This window comes from Sapajus apella, unplaced genomic scaffold (assembly GCF_009761245.1).
Source record: "Sapajus apella isolate SASKATOON/1434 unplaced genomic scaffold, GSC_monkey_1.0 scaffold68, whole genome shotgun sequence".
Classification (NCBI taxonomy): Eukaryota; Metazoa; Chordata; class Mammalia; order Primates; family Cebidae; genus Sapajus; species Sapajus apella.
The window spans coordinates 6,399,854-6,417,695 of NW_022437008.1; the positions used below are offsets into that span (position 1 = coordinate 6,399,854).

A 17,842-nucleotide genomic window follows, 5' to 3' on the forward strand; every position below is an offset into this window, starting at 1 on the left:
TGCCTCAACCTCCTGAGTAGCTGGGATTACAGGCACGCGCCACCATGCTCAGCTAATTTTTTGTATTTTTTTTAGTAGAGATGGAGTTTCACCATGTTGACCAGGATGGTCTCGATCTCTTGACCTCATGATCCACCCACCTCGGCCTCCCAAAGTGCTGGGATTACAGGCTTGAGCCACCGCGCCCAGCGATTTATAAACTTTAAATGGGTAAACTATAAATGGGTAAACTATATAGTATGTGAATTATATTTCAATAAAGCTACTATAAAAAATATGAAGATGAATCATTCCTAAACAATTCCCTCTTCTGAGAAAAAAAAAAAAAAAAAAAAAAACACAGAAAATGTTCTGTCCTCTCCAATCCACAAAAATGTAAATCCAAATATCTACCCTTGATAACGTGGAGACACTACAGGAAATTCTTTAGGCAGATTAGTGAAGTTATTGTCTATGAAGTTCAAAGCCCAACCATTTCCATGTTTTTAGTCAGTTCAGACGGACTCAAACCATATTTAGAAATGCATTCTAGAAAAATGCTTTGAAGAATTTTATTCTCAACATTCATAAATTTAAAGTATCTATCCAGGCAAGAGAAAAATGTCTGGAAAATTCAGTGCTTTGCTCGGACCCTCCTTAGAACTCTACTTTTTTGGCTCCCTTTATCTGTCACCACATTACAAAGTAAAGCAACTCTCTGTAGGCTGCTAGCATGAAAAGACGCTAGCGGGGGCTCCCTTACCGCTCTGGCCATTCTTAGTTGCCCCTTTGAGCCACTCCTCCTCTGAGACCTTAAGTGCTGTGCCCTCTCTGTTTCTAAGAGCAACATATTCCTTCTGGGAGGATCCCCAAATCCATCTCTCTAGCCCAGATCTTTGTCCTATGCTCCAGAACCCAAATATTTAACTGCCTAGTGGACAGGTCCCAAAATCAAAGTCCAAAACCAAATGTCCCAAGTCTTTCAATATGCCTTCTCAGTCTTAGCAAATGGCATTACCATCTGCCTACTTGAACAAGGTAGAAATCTGGGAGTTATCTTCTACTCCTCACTCTCCTTCACATCCAATTAATCATGGAGTCTTATCCTTCCTGCCTTCTTCCTTTTCTTTTTTTTTTTTTGAGATGAAGTTTTGCTCTCGTTGCCCAGGCTGGAGTGCAATGGGCTCAATTCAACTCAGTGCAACCTCCGCCTCCCAGGTTCAAATGATTCTCTTGCCCCAGTCTCCCGAGTAGCTGGGATTACAGGCATGTGCCACCACGCCCAGCCAATTTTGTATTTTTAGCAGAGCTGGGGGTTTGTCAAGGTTGGTCAAGCTGGTCTCCAACTCCCAACCTCAGGTATTCGCCCCCTGCCTTAGCCTCCCAAAGTGCTGGGATTACAGGCATGAGCCACTGTATCCGGCCCCTTTCTGCTTTCTTAGTATCTCTCAAATTCTTTCCCTTCTATCTTCACTGCCATACCAAAGCTACTGTTTTTACCTCCTGCCTAAATTACAGAGGTACCTCCTAAGTGACCTAAATGTCTGGGCTACTCCCCTCTAGAGTCAATTTGATCACGCCACTCTGCACTTAAAATCCACTATGGCTCTCCACTACCCTTCCCAATTTTCCTACATTGCCCCAACACCACCCACTTCCTACGTGTGCCATCTTCCCTCTGGCCGCCTGGCCACACGTTTCATTCCTCTGTCTGGAAAGCTCTCTTGACTCACTCTCATTCCTCTTGGAGGTCTAACTTAGCATCAATTCTTCTGAGAAGCCACTTTGACAGACTGAGCGAAGGGACCCTCTGCTGCCGTAACACCGTTTTTTGCCCCATTTTAACAATAACTCTGCTGTACTATAACATACTAGATCACAACTGCCAGTTTGCTGTGTTTCCCAGCCACCTCCAACCCCAGGACCACTGAGCTCATTCAAGACATCCAAGGGTGCTAAGCACATTGTAAACATTTAACAGATACTTGTTGAATTATTGTTTCATCCTCAGTATTTATTTAATTTTATTTCTTTACAACATTCATGAATTCATCCTTGCCAACCACAGAGGTAGTAGTTAGATGCTAGAAATAAGGTTCTGCTTAAAATAAATAAAGCTACTGAAGACATTCCATGGCCACATAAGTACTCCCCAAAGAAATGGACCAGTCACTAAGTGTCTATGACATGCCAAGCATTATACTTGGAGCTTTAGGTAACCAATCTCTTCAATCCTCACTAGAATTCTAAAATAAAAACACTGACATTGGCCGGGCACGGTGGCTCAAGCCTGTAATCCCAGCACTTTGGGAGGCCGAGGCGGGTGGATCACGAGGTCAAGAGATCGAGACCATCCTGGTCAACACAGTGAAACCCCGTCTCTACTAAAAATACAAAAAATTAGCTGGGCATGGTGGCACGTGCCTGTAATCCCAGCTACTCAGGAGGCTGAGGCAGGAGAATTGCCTGAACTCAGGAGGCGGAGGTTGCGGTGAGCCGAGATCGCGCCATTGCACTCCAGCCTGGGTAACAAGAGCGAAACTCCGTCCCAAAAAAAAAAAAAAAAACACTGACATTAACTGTGTATAAGAGCCAGGCACTGTGCTATGTACTTCACACGCGTTATCAAATTTATTTATTTATTTTCGAGACAGGGTCTTGGTCTGTTGCTCAGGCTGGAGTGCAGTGGCTCAATCTTGGTTCACTGCAAACACCACCTCCTGGGCTCATGCAGTTGTCTGGCTTCAGCCTCCCAAGTAGCTGGGACTACAGGCACGTGCCACCATGTCCGGCTAATTCTTATGTTTTTAGTCGAGATGGTTTTCACCATGTTAGCCAGGCTGTTCTCAAACCTCTAACCTTAAGTGATCTGACCTTCTCAGCCTTCCAAAGTGCTGGGATTACAGGTGTAAGTCATTGCACTTGGCCGTGTTATCAAATTCGGAGGTTATCACAATGACCCCATAAGGTAGGTGAGGCATCTAAGGAGGTAAAGTGAGTTCTTCATGTTCTCACCACATGGCTAAGCAGTGGTCACCACACAGCTGGGTCTGGGACATGGCAACCTGCTGCCAGAGGCTGAGCTCTCCAACCTTGCACCATCCCACCTCTGTCAAATATCCAGACCATGGCATTCCATTTACCACTCTTAGGAGATGGTTAAGGCTGTCAGCTTCTTGGAACTGATGGGAAGTTGAGGTAGAGCAATGAAAAGTAAAGTGACCTCTCTCCAAGAGATCATACCCCATATCACTGCTGATGATTTCCAAATTCAACTCTCCAGTCAAGATCTTCCTAAGGACCAGATCCATGAGACATCTCTGCAGGCTCTTCAAGTTTTACCCTATCACGGCCAGGCATGGTGGCTCACCTTTGTAATCCCGGCACTTTGGGAGGCCAAGGTGGGTAGATCACCTAAGGTCAGGAGTTCAAGACCAGCCTGGCCAACATGGCAAAACCCATCTCTACTAAAAATACAAAAATTAGCCAGACATGGTGGCAGGCACCTGTAATTCCAGCTACTTGGGAGGCTGAGGCAGGAGAATTGGTTGAACCCAGGAGGCAAAGGTTGCAGTGAGCTAAGACCACACACTGCACATCATCATGAGTAACAGAGCAAGACTATGTTTCAAAAAAAAAAAAGTTTTACTCTATCACCTTTCCATTTCCCACTTCTCCTGCTGTATTTACTGCCTTGCTTGGTCAAAGGTACTACCAACTTTTAACCTAAATTTAGGGTGTTATCCCTTAGGGTCCTGTTCCCTGACCTGTCTAGTCTGTCCTTTCAATCCTGTCAATCCTGTTCACCACAGTGCCTGTTCTATAGCAACTGCTCCATAAATATTACCTTTTGTTACTATTACATCCTACATGCTTCTCATTCCCTCCTTTACTCTTGTACTACCAAGAACTTGACTTCCAGAGAAAGCAAGATCAAGACACAGAAGCCGATGGAATGCCTTCTGTGAGGACAAGAAGCCAGCCTGCCAACATCTCAAGCCCTAGCTCCATCATTTTTTTTTTTTTTTTTAGACTTGCTCTGTGGCCCAGGCTAGAGTATAGTTGATAGCTCACTGCAGCCTTCACCTCCCAGGCTCAAGTGATCCTCCCACCTCAGCCTCCTAAGTAGCTTGGCTAATTTTTATTTTTAAATTTTTTGTAGAGATGGGATCTCCCTACATTGCCCAGGCTGGTCTCAAACTCCTGGGCTCAAGTGATCCTCCTGTCTTGGTTCCCAAAGTGCTGGTATTACAGACATGAGACACCATGCCCTGTCCCTAGCAATTTCAATGAAAGTGCACAGAAGTGGCTGAGCACGGACCACGTGGAAGGCCGAGGCAGGTGGATCATGAAGTCAGGAGATCAAGAGCAACCAGGCCAACATGGTGAAGCCCCATCTCTACCAAAAATACAAAAAATTAGCCGAACGTGGTGGCACAAATCTGTAGTCCCGGCTATTCAAGAGGCTGAGGCAGGAGAATTGCTTGAACCTGGGAGGTGGAGGTTGCAGTGAGCCGAGATCGCACCACCACACTCCAGCCTGGGCAACAGAGTGAGATTCCATCTCAAAAAATAAAAATAAAAAAAGAAGTGCACAGAAGGTATACTTAAACACTAGCTGATAGAGCACAGCATACTCTAAGTAACAAACTAAGAATTATGAGAATGTCAGATGGAACAAGAAACTAACAAACGGCTTTAATCCCAGGGAACCCAACATTCTACTTTATTCCATTTTATAAATTAGTAATTAGTCATTCAATTCTTTAACACAGTGGTTCTCAACAAGTGGGGGAAAGTATAATTTTGTGTCCCTCCCTGCCTCACCAACATCTGGCAATGTCTGAAGATGTTTTGATTGTCACACTGGACAAGTGCTAGTGGGTAGCATCCAGTGAGAAGAGGCCAGAAGTGCTGCTGAACATCCTACAATGCACAGGACAGTCCCTACAAAGAATTATCCACCCCAAAATGTCAATACTGCAGCTCTTAAGAATCCCCGATAAACTAATGCCTTGAGCACCTTCCATATTCAAGTTAACTAATATATGACAAGTTACTTCTTTCTGGGGAGATGATACAAACTTTCTCCATAAATTAAGCTATAAGAGGTCCATAAGCTAGAAAGAGCCATCATCAAAAAAGAGACTGAGAAGTCATTTAGAAAACAAACGCCGGCCGGGCGCGGTGGCTCACACCTATAATCCCAGCACTTTGGAAGGCCGAGGCGGGTGGATCACAAGGTCAAGAGATCGAGACCATCCTGCTCAACATGGTGAAACCCCGTCTCTATTAAAAATACAAAACATTAGCTGGGCATGGTGGCACGTGCCTGTAATCCCAGCTACTCAGGAGGCTGAGGCAGGAGAATTGCCTGAACCCAAGAGGCGGAGGCTGTGGTGAGCCGAGATCACGCCATTGCACTCCAGCCTGGGTAATGAGAGCGAAACTCCGTCTCAAAAAAAAAAAAAAAAAAGATTAAAAAAAGAAAAGAAACGCCATGAGTTCAGAGGAGGGCTGAGGCCCTCCTCAAAGATCTCGGACAGCAGACTGGGCTCTTCAGCCCACTTCAAGTTGTCAGTCAATGCCCCCTAGAGAGTATCCAGAATCCACCTTCCCATTCTTACCTGCAACAGGGCCTGTCCCTTCTACTTAACCTTTCCTCAAGCAGCAGAAGCCACAGGGCCATGACATCCCACCCACATTGTTACTGCTGAAAAAAGCCCTCACCTCTTTCACAGAAGTGCTGTCCTCCAACCAAACAGCAACCCCTATCTCTACCAACAAGGCTGAGGACATGATGTCACCTCAACTCAATCACAAAATCATGTTCCTATGATTCCCAGAGGAAGAAGGTAGTGAAAAGACTAAACTAGAAAATGCCTTAAATGGCTTAGGCCCTGAGGCCTTGTCCTGTGCCACCTAAAATCAGTGCTTAGCAGCAGCCAGGAGCTGCCTCATTTCCTGTGCAACTGCAGTAAAAATAGGAAGTGGGGGAGGAAGTTCACAAAGCAGAAACAAAGTAATCACTGCCTAGCTTCCTGAACACAAATCACTGAGCAGGGAGGGTATCATTAAAACATCATGACAGAAAGGCGGGCATGGAGAGCAAGGCCAGAGGAAAGGAAGTGACACTGTGGGGTGGGGTCCACCAAGCCCAGACTATTTCTGTGCCTGAGACACTGCTCCAAAAGGAAAATGGGACAAAATTGGACACTAGCCTATTCTACAGAAATGGCTTCCAAGGTATTAATACTAAACCATGTTCACTTGAAGACATGCAAAAACTGTCTAGCAGAATAAAAAATATCAATGAAAAAGTTTTAAGGAGGCCAAAATTAAACTATTTTTCTAGTCAAGCGGTAGTTACTAAAACAAAACAAGGGCCAGGTGTGGTGACTCATGCCTGTAATCCTAACACTTCAGAAGGCCAAGGCAGGAGGATAGCTTGGGCCCAGGAGTTCAAGGTTGCAGTAAGCTACGATCATGCCACTGTACTCCAGCCTGGATTACACAGCAAGAGTCTCTCTCTCTCAAAATAAAGAGAGAGAAAAAAAATTTTTTTAAACAAAACAAAGAGCTACTATATAATTGATCAGTTGACAAAATCCGAAGCCCATGTTATCCTATATTGAGCTATGAAAACTCAAGCCAATAGGGAGAAAAACAAACAAACAAAAAACTACTGAATAAACATTCTAATCAGTGCCAGAATCTATCATAAGTAAAATAAAGAGCCTTCTACATCCATCCCCTGCCGACACAGGTCAGCCCTGTGAGGCTCCAGGCACCAGGGATGCAGTGGGAAAGGAGCCAGATGCAGCACATGCTCGCTACCAGTCTCACGTGGGAACAACCTGCTTCCACATGGTGATCCATGACCGCCTCTGGTGCTGACATTTGCTCTGTAACAATCTACCACCACAAACCATGGCGTTCCTCTACGAAGCCAAAGCAAGTTATCATTAGCGGTTCTGAAGAGCTTTTATATTTGGTAATCTACAAACAACTGATCATTTCATTTAAGCAGAACAACAACTTTTCTAACCACAGGGTGAATAGAGCCAAAATTTACTTTCAAAATAACACATGTTTAAAAAAAAAAAAAATAGGTCAAATGTGCTACATAGTCATACAGATAAAGAACAGGCTTAATTTTGTTTCAATTGAGGGGTGGTTTGTTGTTTTTGTTTTTATTTTTGGTGGGAGAGGAACAGGAAGATCAACATGTAATATTATTTTTAAACAGTCACTACATTTATAAGTAAAAAAGTAAATGAAAGGGGTGGTAATGACCACATATTCAATTTCTTCTTTCTTTCTTTTTTCATTTTTTTAAAGAGACGGGGTCTCACTGTGTTGCACAGGCCAGTTTCAAACTCCTGGACTCAAGCAATCATCCCACTCTGACCTCCCAAAGTGCTGGGATTACAGGTGTCAGCCACCGTGCCTGTCCTCAATTTCTTTCTTTCTTTCTTTATTTTTTTTTGAAACAGAGTCTCACTCTGTCACCCAGGCAGAAGTGCAGTGGCCCGATCTTGACTCAACACAACCTCTGCTTCCCAGGTTCAAGCAATTTTCCTCCCTCAGCCTCCTGAGTAGCTGGGACTACAGGCATGTGCCACCATGCCCGACTAATTTTTATATTTTTAGTATAGCTGGGGTTCATACAGCTGAGGACACAGCCATGCTGGTCTCAAAACTCCTGACCTCGCAATCCGCCCAGCTCAGCCTCCCAAAGTGCTGGGATTACAGGTGTGAGCCACTGTGCCTGGCCGTGTCCTCAATTTCATACAAAGTAAAATAGTGAACTTTTTTTTTTTTTTTTTTTTGAGATGGAGTTTCACTCTTGTTACCCAGGCTGGAGTACAATGGCGCAATCTCGGCTCACCGCAACCTCCGCCTCCTGGGTTCAGGCAATTCTCCTGCCTCAGCCTCCCGAGTAGCTGGGATTACAGGCACGCGCCACCATGCCCAGCTAATTTTTTGTATTTTTAGTAGAGACGGGGTTTCACCATGTTGACCAGGATGGTCTCGATCTCTTGGCCTCGTGATCCACCCGCCTCAGCCTCCCAAAGTGGTGGGATTACAGGCTTCAGCCACCGCACCTGGCAAATAGTGAACTTTTAATGAAAAAAAAATCTAGTAGTACTTGGTCCTGTTGAGGACAGACCTAGCTGTCTGATTTTCTGGTAATAAATCAACTGAAGTGTACTCTAAGACTGTTGTTTTAGTCTTCTTATGAAGTCAAAAGCTCTCTCTCAAAACCTGCTGCCATCAAACAAAACAAAACAAAACAAAACAAAACTAGTATTAGTATTAGAACTCTTGAAGGAATTCTATTAGAAGAACACTATGAGCAAAAAAAAAAAAAAAAACTTTGTTAAACAGAGAACTTCAAAGGAAGAAACAAAAAAAGGAGCAAATCCCTGCCAAGGAAAGTTTTGTCTACAAACACATACAAACCACCACCCATCACCAAAGGATGAACAAAGCTGGCTCCTAAACTTCCGAAAAAGTTTGTTGAGGTAAAATGAAAGTTTCGTCTATTAACTAAAATAGTCTTGGACCATTAAAAATTTCTGCATCAAATGTGCCCAAGTACTATGAAAACATTTGCGACAACAAATTGTGCTGGTGGTAGAAATTCAAGTGTAAATCAGGGAGTGAAAATAATTTATTTCTAAGTAAACAAATTTTTTTTTTCAAAAAAAAATCAAAAAGCAATGATACAATTTCTTAAAAACTAATTTGTAAAAAAAAAAAAAAAAAATTCAACAATCTACACCAGTTAGAAACCTGCGGTTTATTTTTGTTAGTGTGGTACGATGTGAAAAAGCCCACTTATCCAAACAAAATTTTCAAAATTTGTAAAAAAGAAAAAAAAAAAAAGTTGAACTGAAAACTTATTGTGTCCATTAGAAAATTATCTAATAAGACTTAAAATTCTATTTTTTATTTTTGTTTTTACTTTTTTTTTTTTTTTTTTTTTTTGAGACAGAGTTTCATTCATGTTACCCAGGCTGGAGTGCAATGGCGTGATCTCGGCTCACTGCAACCTCTGCCTCCTGGGTTCAGGCAATTCTCCTGCCTCAGCCTCCCAAGTAGCAGGGATTACAGGCACGCGCCACCATGCCCAGCTAATTTTTTTTGTATTTTTAGTAGAGATGGGGTTTCACCATGTTGACCAGGATGGTCTCGATCTCTTGACCTCGTGATCCACCCGCCTCGGCCTCCCAAAGTGCTGGGATTACAGGCTTGAGCCACCGCGCCCGGCCTTGTTTTTACTTATTTTTTAAAGACAGGGTCTTGGCTGGGCGCGGAGGCTCATACCTGTAATCCCAGCACTTTGGGAGAGCAAGGTAGGAGGATTGCTTCAGCTCAGGAGCCCAAGATCAGCCTGAGCAACATAGTGAGACTTCGTCTCTACTAACAATAAACAAAACAAAAAAAATTAGCCCAGTGTGCTGGCATATATCTGTAGTTCCAGATACTTGGGAGGCTGAGGTAGCAGAATGGCTTGAGCCAGGGAGATTGAGGCTGCAGTGAGACCCTACAGGGTCTTGCTCAGTTGCCGAGGCTAGGGTACTGCAGTTGTGTGATCACCACTCACCACAGCCTCAATCTCCCGGGCTCAGGCAATCTTCCCACCTCAGCCTCCAAGTAGCTGAAACTATAAGCACACACCACCATGCCTGGCTAATTTTTTAATTTTTTTTGCAGAGACAGGGTCTTGCTGTGTTGTTCAGGCTGGTCTTGAACTCCTGGCCTCAAGCAATCCTCCTGCCTAGGCCCTTCAAAGTGCTGGGATTACAGGCACAAACTACCATATCTTGCCCAGGAAAACTTAAAATTCTATACTGCCATTCCTAACTACTTTGCACTGTGGAACCTATTCAAAATTAACCTCAAATGGGGGGAAAAAAAAAGTATTTATCCAGAAGCTTATATATAAACAGTTAAATCAAGCTATAATTTAGAAATTCTTTTTCTCACTATGGAGAGGAATTATATAAATTTTAGATAAACTTAAGATTCAAGACCATCTTACGAATTTAAGGCATCTGTAAAAAATTTTATCAATAAATATAACATCTCTTCCAAGCTGAGAACACTGACTCCAATTTTGCATATCCGGCAAACTTTCCCATCCCTCAAAAAGACCAGAAAGTCAGAGTCACAGCCAGGAAGCCCATTCTTCCCTACAAACATTTCAGCAGGTCAAACGTTAAGACATGAGAAAATTCTAGGTGATTCCTAACCATCCACTCCCTAAGCAGGAAAGACAGCCCCAGAGAGCAGGCCCACAACAGTTCACCTCCAAGCTGGCTTCTGGCTCTGCCACTTATTTGTGCCATGAGCTTTCAAATACTCAAACTTTCACCAAGGTTCTACTAAGTGCATAGCACTGCTCCAGGAATTCAGGATGCAGCAGTGAAAAGACAGACTTAATACCTGCTCTCAAGGAGCTTAATGTAATAGGGGGAAAAGGAGAAAAAGCTCAGGCTCTCACCTTTCAGGTAGGTGCTTCAATACAAAGAAACTTCATGGAAACCATGCACTTCCAAAATGCAGTAGTTATTGGTATGGGTATGGGAATCAGACTGATCTACATGTGAATTCCTGCTCTTAGTAAATATCAGCTGAATAGATGGCACTTACTAACTTTAAGCAAGTGGCCCAACTCTTCTGCCTCAGTACTGCTGACAATAAATCCATAAAGCACAGCCTCTGCCATACCCTCAGTCTCCATAATAAAAGCTACTGCTCTGAAAGAGTCTGTGGACTGGTAAGAAGGTAGCATTTCATTTCCATTGCAATTCTTCATTCTGGTCTTCTACTAGTCGAAAACAACCCCCCTCAAACCCCCAAAATCACAGAGTTAAAACAACTTTCAGAAATAAAACTTACCTTCCTGCAGCTCTGGCCCCAATTCCCAAGTCCAACCAACAAACTAAAAGAAGTAAAGCCCTGTGTGCTGGAGGGGAAAGAAGTCATGGCTCCTCCCATTTCCCTGCCCATCACTCCCTCCTCTTTCAGCCCCAAGCCAGAGGCAAAAACAGAAGGGATACAGCTGAGAATAGGCATCACCTCAAATTACAAAGTCCATGACACAGTGACTCAAGCACAAGGATGTAGCGCATTTTCTCCCACCTTGACACCCAGGAGCAGCGCAGGTCCTTATGGCTAATGAGAGGAACCACTTCCGCCTCTTCCAGCCTAGGTCACCAAAGCCTGCGGGCACTCAAGTCTGGGAGCCAAGCCAGCTTTCCCCAGCCTCTGTTCCCATGCACATACATCCACCTCTGGGACCTGGGGGTGGGGTGAGGGAAGACGCAAGTATTTCCAGGTTTCCTGACCATAATTAGCATGTCACTAGTACTTAATCCCAAACGAATTTTTAGTAAGAAAATTAGATTTTTTTCATGTAATATCTTGCTCTAATTCCATTTTCTTTTTTCTTTTCTTTTCTTTTTTTTTTTGAGACAGTTTCACTCTTGTTCCCCAGGCTGAAGTGCAATGGCGTGATCTTGACTCACTAAAGCCTCCGCTTCCTGGGTTCCAGTGATTCTTCTGCCTCAGCCTCCTGAGTAGCTGGGATTACAGGCGCATGCCACCACGCTTGGCTAATTTTTTTGTATTTTTAGTAGAAACGGGGTTTCACCATGTTGTCCCAGCTGGTCTTGAACTCCTGACCTCAGGTGATCCACCCGCCTCAGCCCCTGAAAGTGCTGAGATTATAGGTGTGAGCCACCGTGCCTGGCTAATTCCATTTTCAAAAATCTTTCCATTATGATTCTTTGCAAAGGCCAATTTGAAAAAACACTTACCTGACAGTGGCCCAGACACAAGGAACACAGTCAAAAAGAGAAAGAAAAAGAAAAAGAAAAAAGAAAAGAAAAGAAAAGAAAGAAAAGCAATGCCATATCTAGGCATGAATCCTAGAAACAGACTCATGGTTAACGTAGAGGCCTATGTGAAGTACACTCACTGGCAACACTGTCTACGAGCACCAACCTGGCAATAACTCATGTGCCCTGCATTACGAGGATTGTTAAATACATCATCACATAGGGGCACCTCACAGCCATTCCAAACTTCAAAGCAGAGCCACCACACTTCACTGAGTCAAAGAGGCCATCATTTAGAAATTGTATCACTGTCTCATACACGCCAAGAAAAACTCTGCCATATAACAATGACATGTCATCACACGACATATCCCAATTTCAGGCCTCCTCAAAGCTCTTGTCTTGTTTCTGTTTCCTCCGCCTGCTTCATGCTGGCTGGGACACACACCCTTGGAAAAAGTTCCTTTGTGTCCGTCTAGAAATTACCATATTTAATATCCACACTTTTGATGAAACCATCTTGGGCTACCTCAGTTCCCAAGGAGCCTGTTCTGACTCCTGCAGCCTCTGCTGTCTCTGTCATTAGCTGTGCGTTCTCCCTTTCCAAATGAACTGGGAGCATCAGAGACAAAGGCTGGACATATCGTCATACTTACTGTCATGCACAGCACAGGGACAGAGTAACAGAGACGATGACGACAAACACATACCTCCTGAGAACTGTTCAAAGGACTTTACAAATATTAATTCAGTAATGCCTCACAACCCCAGGAGGCAGGTATCACTACCTCCTCATTTTCAGAGGAGGTAAACTGAGATCAAGGCAGAGGCAGGCCTTGAACCCAAGCCATCTTGCACAGTCCTCACTCTTAACCTCTATGCTACGTTCACTCTACATAACTGTCATGTACATCATAGACATTTATTGTTAAAATGAAAAGAGAGGCTGGGCACAGTGACTCACGCCTATAATCCCAGCACTTTGGGAGGCCAAGGTGGGTGGATAACTTGAGGTCAGGAGTTAGAAACCAACCTGACCAACATGGTGAAACCCTGCCTCTGTGAAAAACACAAAAATTAGCCAGGCGTGGTGGCAGGTGCCTGTAATCCTAGCTACTCAGGTGGCTGAGGCAGGAGAATCACTTGAACTCAGGAGGCGAAGGTTGCAGTGAGCCAAGATTGTGTCACTGCACTCTGGCCTGGGCAACAGAGCAAGACTCTGTCTCAAAAAAAAAAAAAAAAAATTCACACCATACAAAATGATATGTGAGAAAAAGCTAAGTCAGCCTAGCAGCCTGGTTTTCTGGGGTCCCATCCCCAAAACCACCACTGTTTCTTTTCTATCATTCCAGAAATTATTTCTGCACTTACAAATTATTTCATGTGTATCTACCTATCTATCTATAGAGAAGGAGACATTATTTATTTCATTTACTTATTTATTTATTTTTAGATGGGAGTCTCCCCTTGTCACTCAGGCTGGAGTGCAGTAACACGATCTCAGCTCACTGCAACCTCCGCCTCCTGCCAGGTTCAAGCAATTCTCCTGTCGCAGCCCCCCAAGTAGCTGGAACTACTGGCACACATCACCACGCCCAGTTAATTTTTGTATTTTTAGTAGAGATGGGGTTTCACCATGTCATCAGGCTGGTCTTGAACTCCCGAACTCAGATGATCTGCCCACCTTGGCCTCCCAAAGTGCTGGGATTATAGGCATGAGCCATCATACCTGGCCTATATATTTTTTTCTAAACCAATGAGCACATATTACTTCAAAAATGGAGAAATTTTTTAAAATTAGAAACACAATATACACTGTTTTGCACCTTGCTTTTTTCACTGATTATCTCTCTGAGCTTGATCCACATCTGTACCTGTGCTCTTTTTTTAAAATTCTAAGATGTAAGGCCGGGCGCGGTGGCTCAAGCCTGTAATCCCAGCACTTTGGGAGGCCGAGGTGGGTGGATCACAAGGTCAAGAGATCAAGACCATCCTGGTCAACATGGTGAAACCCCATCTCTACTAAAACTACAAAAAATTAGCTGGGCATGGTGGCGCGTGCCTGTAGTCCCAGCTACTCAGGAGGCTGAGGCAGGAGAATTGCCTGAACCCAGGAGGCGGAGGTTGCGGTGAGCCGAGATCGCGCCATTGCACTCCCGCCGGGGTAACAAGAGCGAAACTCCGTCTCAAAAAAAAAAAAAAAAATTCTAAGATGTAAACATTTTTACATTTTAACTTCATGGTTTTTCATAAAGTCAGAGGATCTTAGTGTGCTTGGACTTCATCAGGAAACAGGATCACAAAAAGCTTTTAAACATATATACTGGGCCGGGCACGGTGGCTCAAGCCTGTAATCCCCGCACTTTGGGAGGCCGAGGTGGGTGGATCACGAGGTCAAGAGATCGAGACCATCCTGGTCAATATGGTGAAACCCCGTCTCTACTAAAAATACAAAAAATTAGCTGGGCATGGTGGTGCGTGCCTGTAATCCCAGCTACTCAGGAGGCTGAGGCAGGAGAATTGCCTGAACCCGGGAGGCGGAGGTTGCGGTGAGCCAAGATCGCGCCATTGCACTCCAGCCTGGGTAACATGAGTGAAACTCCGTCTCAAAAAAAACCATATATACTGGGAATTATTTTGGCAGACATGTGTGGGCTGAATCAAGAAGCAGAGGCCAGGCAAGGTGGCTCATGCCTGTAATCTCAGCACTTTGGGAGGCCAGGGCAAGTGGATCACCTGAGGTCAGGAGTTCAAGACCAGCCTGGCCAATATAGTGAAACCCCAACTCTATTAAAAATACAAAAATTAGCCAGGCATAGTGGCGCATGCCTGTAATCCCAGCTACTTGGGAGGCTGAGGCAGGAGAATTGCTTGAACCCAGGAGGCGGAGGTTGCAGTGAGCTGCGATTGCACCATTGTACTTGCAGCCTGGGTGACAGAGAGAGACTCCACCTCAAAAAAAAAAAGAGAGAGACAGAAGCAGAGAGACCTACCAGGGACATGTGACATGCTACCACATGTACCTAAGGTAAGTGGAGGATTAAACAAGGCAATGTAGACAATGTTCTCAGCATCAAACCTGGTTAGCGCACTGAGTCAAAGGACTCAGCACAGGACCTGAAGTGCTGTTAGTGCCCAGTTAGACATTGTTATTAGTTATTTCAAGGATTGGTCCCACTTTCCAATGTCATTTCTCTCTACTCCTTATTTATACCTGTCTTTACCCTAAATCTCCTACAGCTCAAATACCTCATGCTTGCTCTCATCTCCACACCTTTGGACATGTCCTGCCCATGCCCAAGAGTCCACCCTGGCCGGGCGCGGTGGCTCACGCTTGTAATCCCAGCACTTTGGGAGGCCGAGGCGGGTGGATCATGAGGTCAAGAGATGGAGACCATCCTGGTCAACATGGTGAAACCCCGTCTCTACTAAAAATACAAAAATTAGGCCGGGCGCGGTGGCTCACGCCTGTAATCCCAGCACTTTGGGAGGCCGAGGCGGGTGGATCACGAGGTCAAGAGATCGAGACCATCCTGGTCAACATGGTGAAACCCCGTCTCTACTAAAAAAAAAAAATACAAAACATTAGCTGGGCATGGTGGTGCGTGCCTGTAATCCCAGCTACTCAGGAGGCTGAGGCAGGAGAATTCCCTGAACCCAGGAGGCGGAGGTTGCGGTGAGCTGAGATCGCGCCATTGCACTCCAGCCTGGGTAACTTGAGTGAAACTCCGTCTCACAAAAAAAAAAAAAAAGAGTCCACCCTTCTTGCTATAGTGCTGGACTTACCTTTTCCCACAGTACTCAGTTCAAGAACAGCCTTCTCCAGAAAGTCTTCCCTGACAACTGCAGACTAAATTCCCTGGATGAGTAGTTTAGGAAGAGCTTATCTGTCATTACTTCCCACTGTTTATCAGCTTTGTCAATGTACCCAGAAGCAAGCAGTTTCATAGGGACTGATTATTTAGGCTATCTAAGCTCAAAGATGGCTGATGTATGAACCAGAAGGCCAGTTAGTAGTTTATGAATACCAACAAGAGCTAATACTCTCACTGAATACTTATCACAAGTGCTGGATAGCATGCTCAGAGCCCTCACTGCAACACTAAGGGGAAGTGCTACTATTATTCCCATTCTACAAATCAGAAAGTTGAAAGATTAGCCAACATCCCAAGACCAGGATCTGATCCAAGCAGCTTAGATGCAGAGCTCTCAACCACTCACATTCTCTCTTACCAAGAAATCTTCACATGAAGCTATCTTCTACTCAGAGGATATTGGAAGAACAGATGCTAAGCAAGGGAGACCTCACAGCCAGAGGCATCAACAGGGACATGCCCATCTGCGTGGTAGTGCAAAGGCCTTGTGGAAGGAACGCTGCATACAGCTACTCTGGTCAGGCCCACAGACAGTGCTAATGACACACCACCTAATTCCTCTCTTGGACCTGCCACCCCAGTTTCCAGACATCATCCCAGTCCTCTCCCAGAAACACAAGTATTTCTTCTGAGGATACAAAATTAAGTTTAAGCTTTCTGGCTACACATTCCAAGCATGCCTTCTTGGGGTTATAGCTGGGTCAGTTTGGTTGAATTTAAAGTTTTCCCTGAGATTCTTCAAACTACATTTACAAAATGTCTTTTGACTTAATATCTTTTCTGTGGATAGCTAATGTGTTGTAACATTTATTCTATTTCATTCTCAGATGATCATTCATTCCTTCAACAAATACTTCATCATTTCCAGGACACTGTGTTCTGGGCCCTGGAGATGAAAGCAGTGACCAAGACACTCAAAATCTCTGAAACCTGGGAGACGCTACTTGGTGTCTCCCCTTCTATGGACTTCTAATACTTTATGACAATTGCTTATTTGGCATTCATCCCAGGCTGTGCTATTCGACTCTCTATTCTGATCTTCCAGTAAAGTAACTGGTCCATACTGTAGGTACTCCACAAATGTGAGCTAATTCAATTAATGACTCAATTCACTCTCCTCTTTCACATCCAGAGTAGGACCACATTAAATCTGAAATCCCTTAAGAAAACGGTACAAAGTCGAAATCAAGATGTGGTAATAGAAAGCAAATGGCAAATACAATCCAAATCAAGAAGGAAGATGTGATCCATCAGCTGGTAAGAACCTTAGAGTCAGGAAGAACAGGACACCTTCGTAAGTGATATTTATTTATTTATTTATTTACTTATTTTGAGAAAGGATCTAGTTCTGTTGCTTGGGCTAGAGTGCAACGGCACAATCATAGTTCACTGAATCCTTAACCTCTCAGGCTCAAGCAATCCTCCTGCCTCAGCCTCCCAAGTGGCTGAAACTACAGGCACGTGCCACCACGCCCAGATAATTTTCAGGGCTCACTATGTTGCCTAGGCTGATCTCAAACTCCTGTGCGCAAGCAATCCTCCCAGTTTGGCCTTTCAAAGTTCTGGGATCACAAGCATGAGCCTCTGCACCGGGCCTAAAATTCATTTTTTGAAGAGATGAAGGTCTTACTACATTGCCCAGGCTGGTCTCCAACTCCTGAGATCAAGTAATCCTCCCACTTTGTCCTTGCAAAGAAGTCATATTTTCTTCACCTAGGGAAAGTATGGCCTCCAGAAAAAAGAGGGCAGGAGAAAAAGAGCTGACTTGCAGAAAAGTCTAGGTCAGGGGGTCACTAAGTGGTAGCAGAGATGAGGAAGTAAGGTGGTTCTCTACCCAGAACTCATATACTGGATGAGTGAGAAGGAACATGTTTTGGTTGAGAGGGTAAGAGGTACAAAGCCAGGCTTCAGAAAATGCCCCAAAGTAGATGTAGGAAGAGAAGCAGTAAAGACAAATGAGAAAGTATAGTCACAGATTTCAGGAAATGACCACACTAGTTCCAAGTCAAGAAGGCCAATCGCTGGGCGCGGTGGCTCACGCCTGTAATCCCAGCACTTTGGGAGGCCGAGGCGGGTGGATCACGAGGTCAAGAGATCGAGACCATCCTGGTCAACATGGTGAAACCCCGTCTCTAC

The 17,842-nt window shown here is 44.4% G+C and overlaps 1 protein-coding gene across 5 annotated transcripts in view; it reads right to left on the reverse strand.

The window, feature by feature from the left end:
* Positions 1-17,842, reverse strand: part of KIAA0355 (KIAA0355 ortholog) — a 91,713-nt gene that overhangs the window by 70,092 nt on the left and 3,779 nt on the right. The window contains exon 2 of one of the 5 annotated variants that reach the window (XM_032249107.1): positions 10,891-11,292. The exons of 2 other annotated variants lie outside the window; for them this stretch is intronic. The gene's annotated coding sequence lies outside the window, so the exon portion shown is untranslated. Of the gene's footprint in view, positions 1-10,890; positions 11,462-17,842 lie in introns of those variants that run through there. 2 more of the 5 variants (XM_032249109.1, XM_032249106.1) reach the window with 2 other exon arrangements.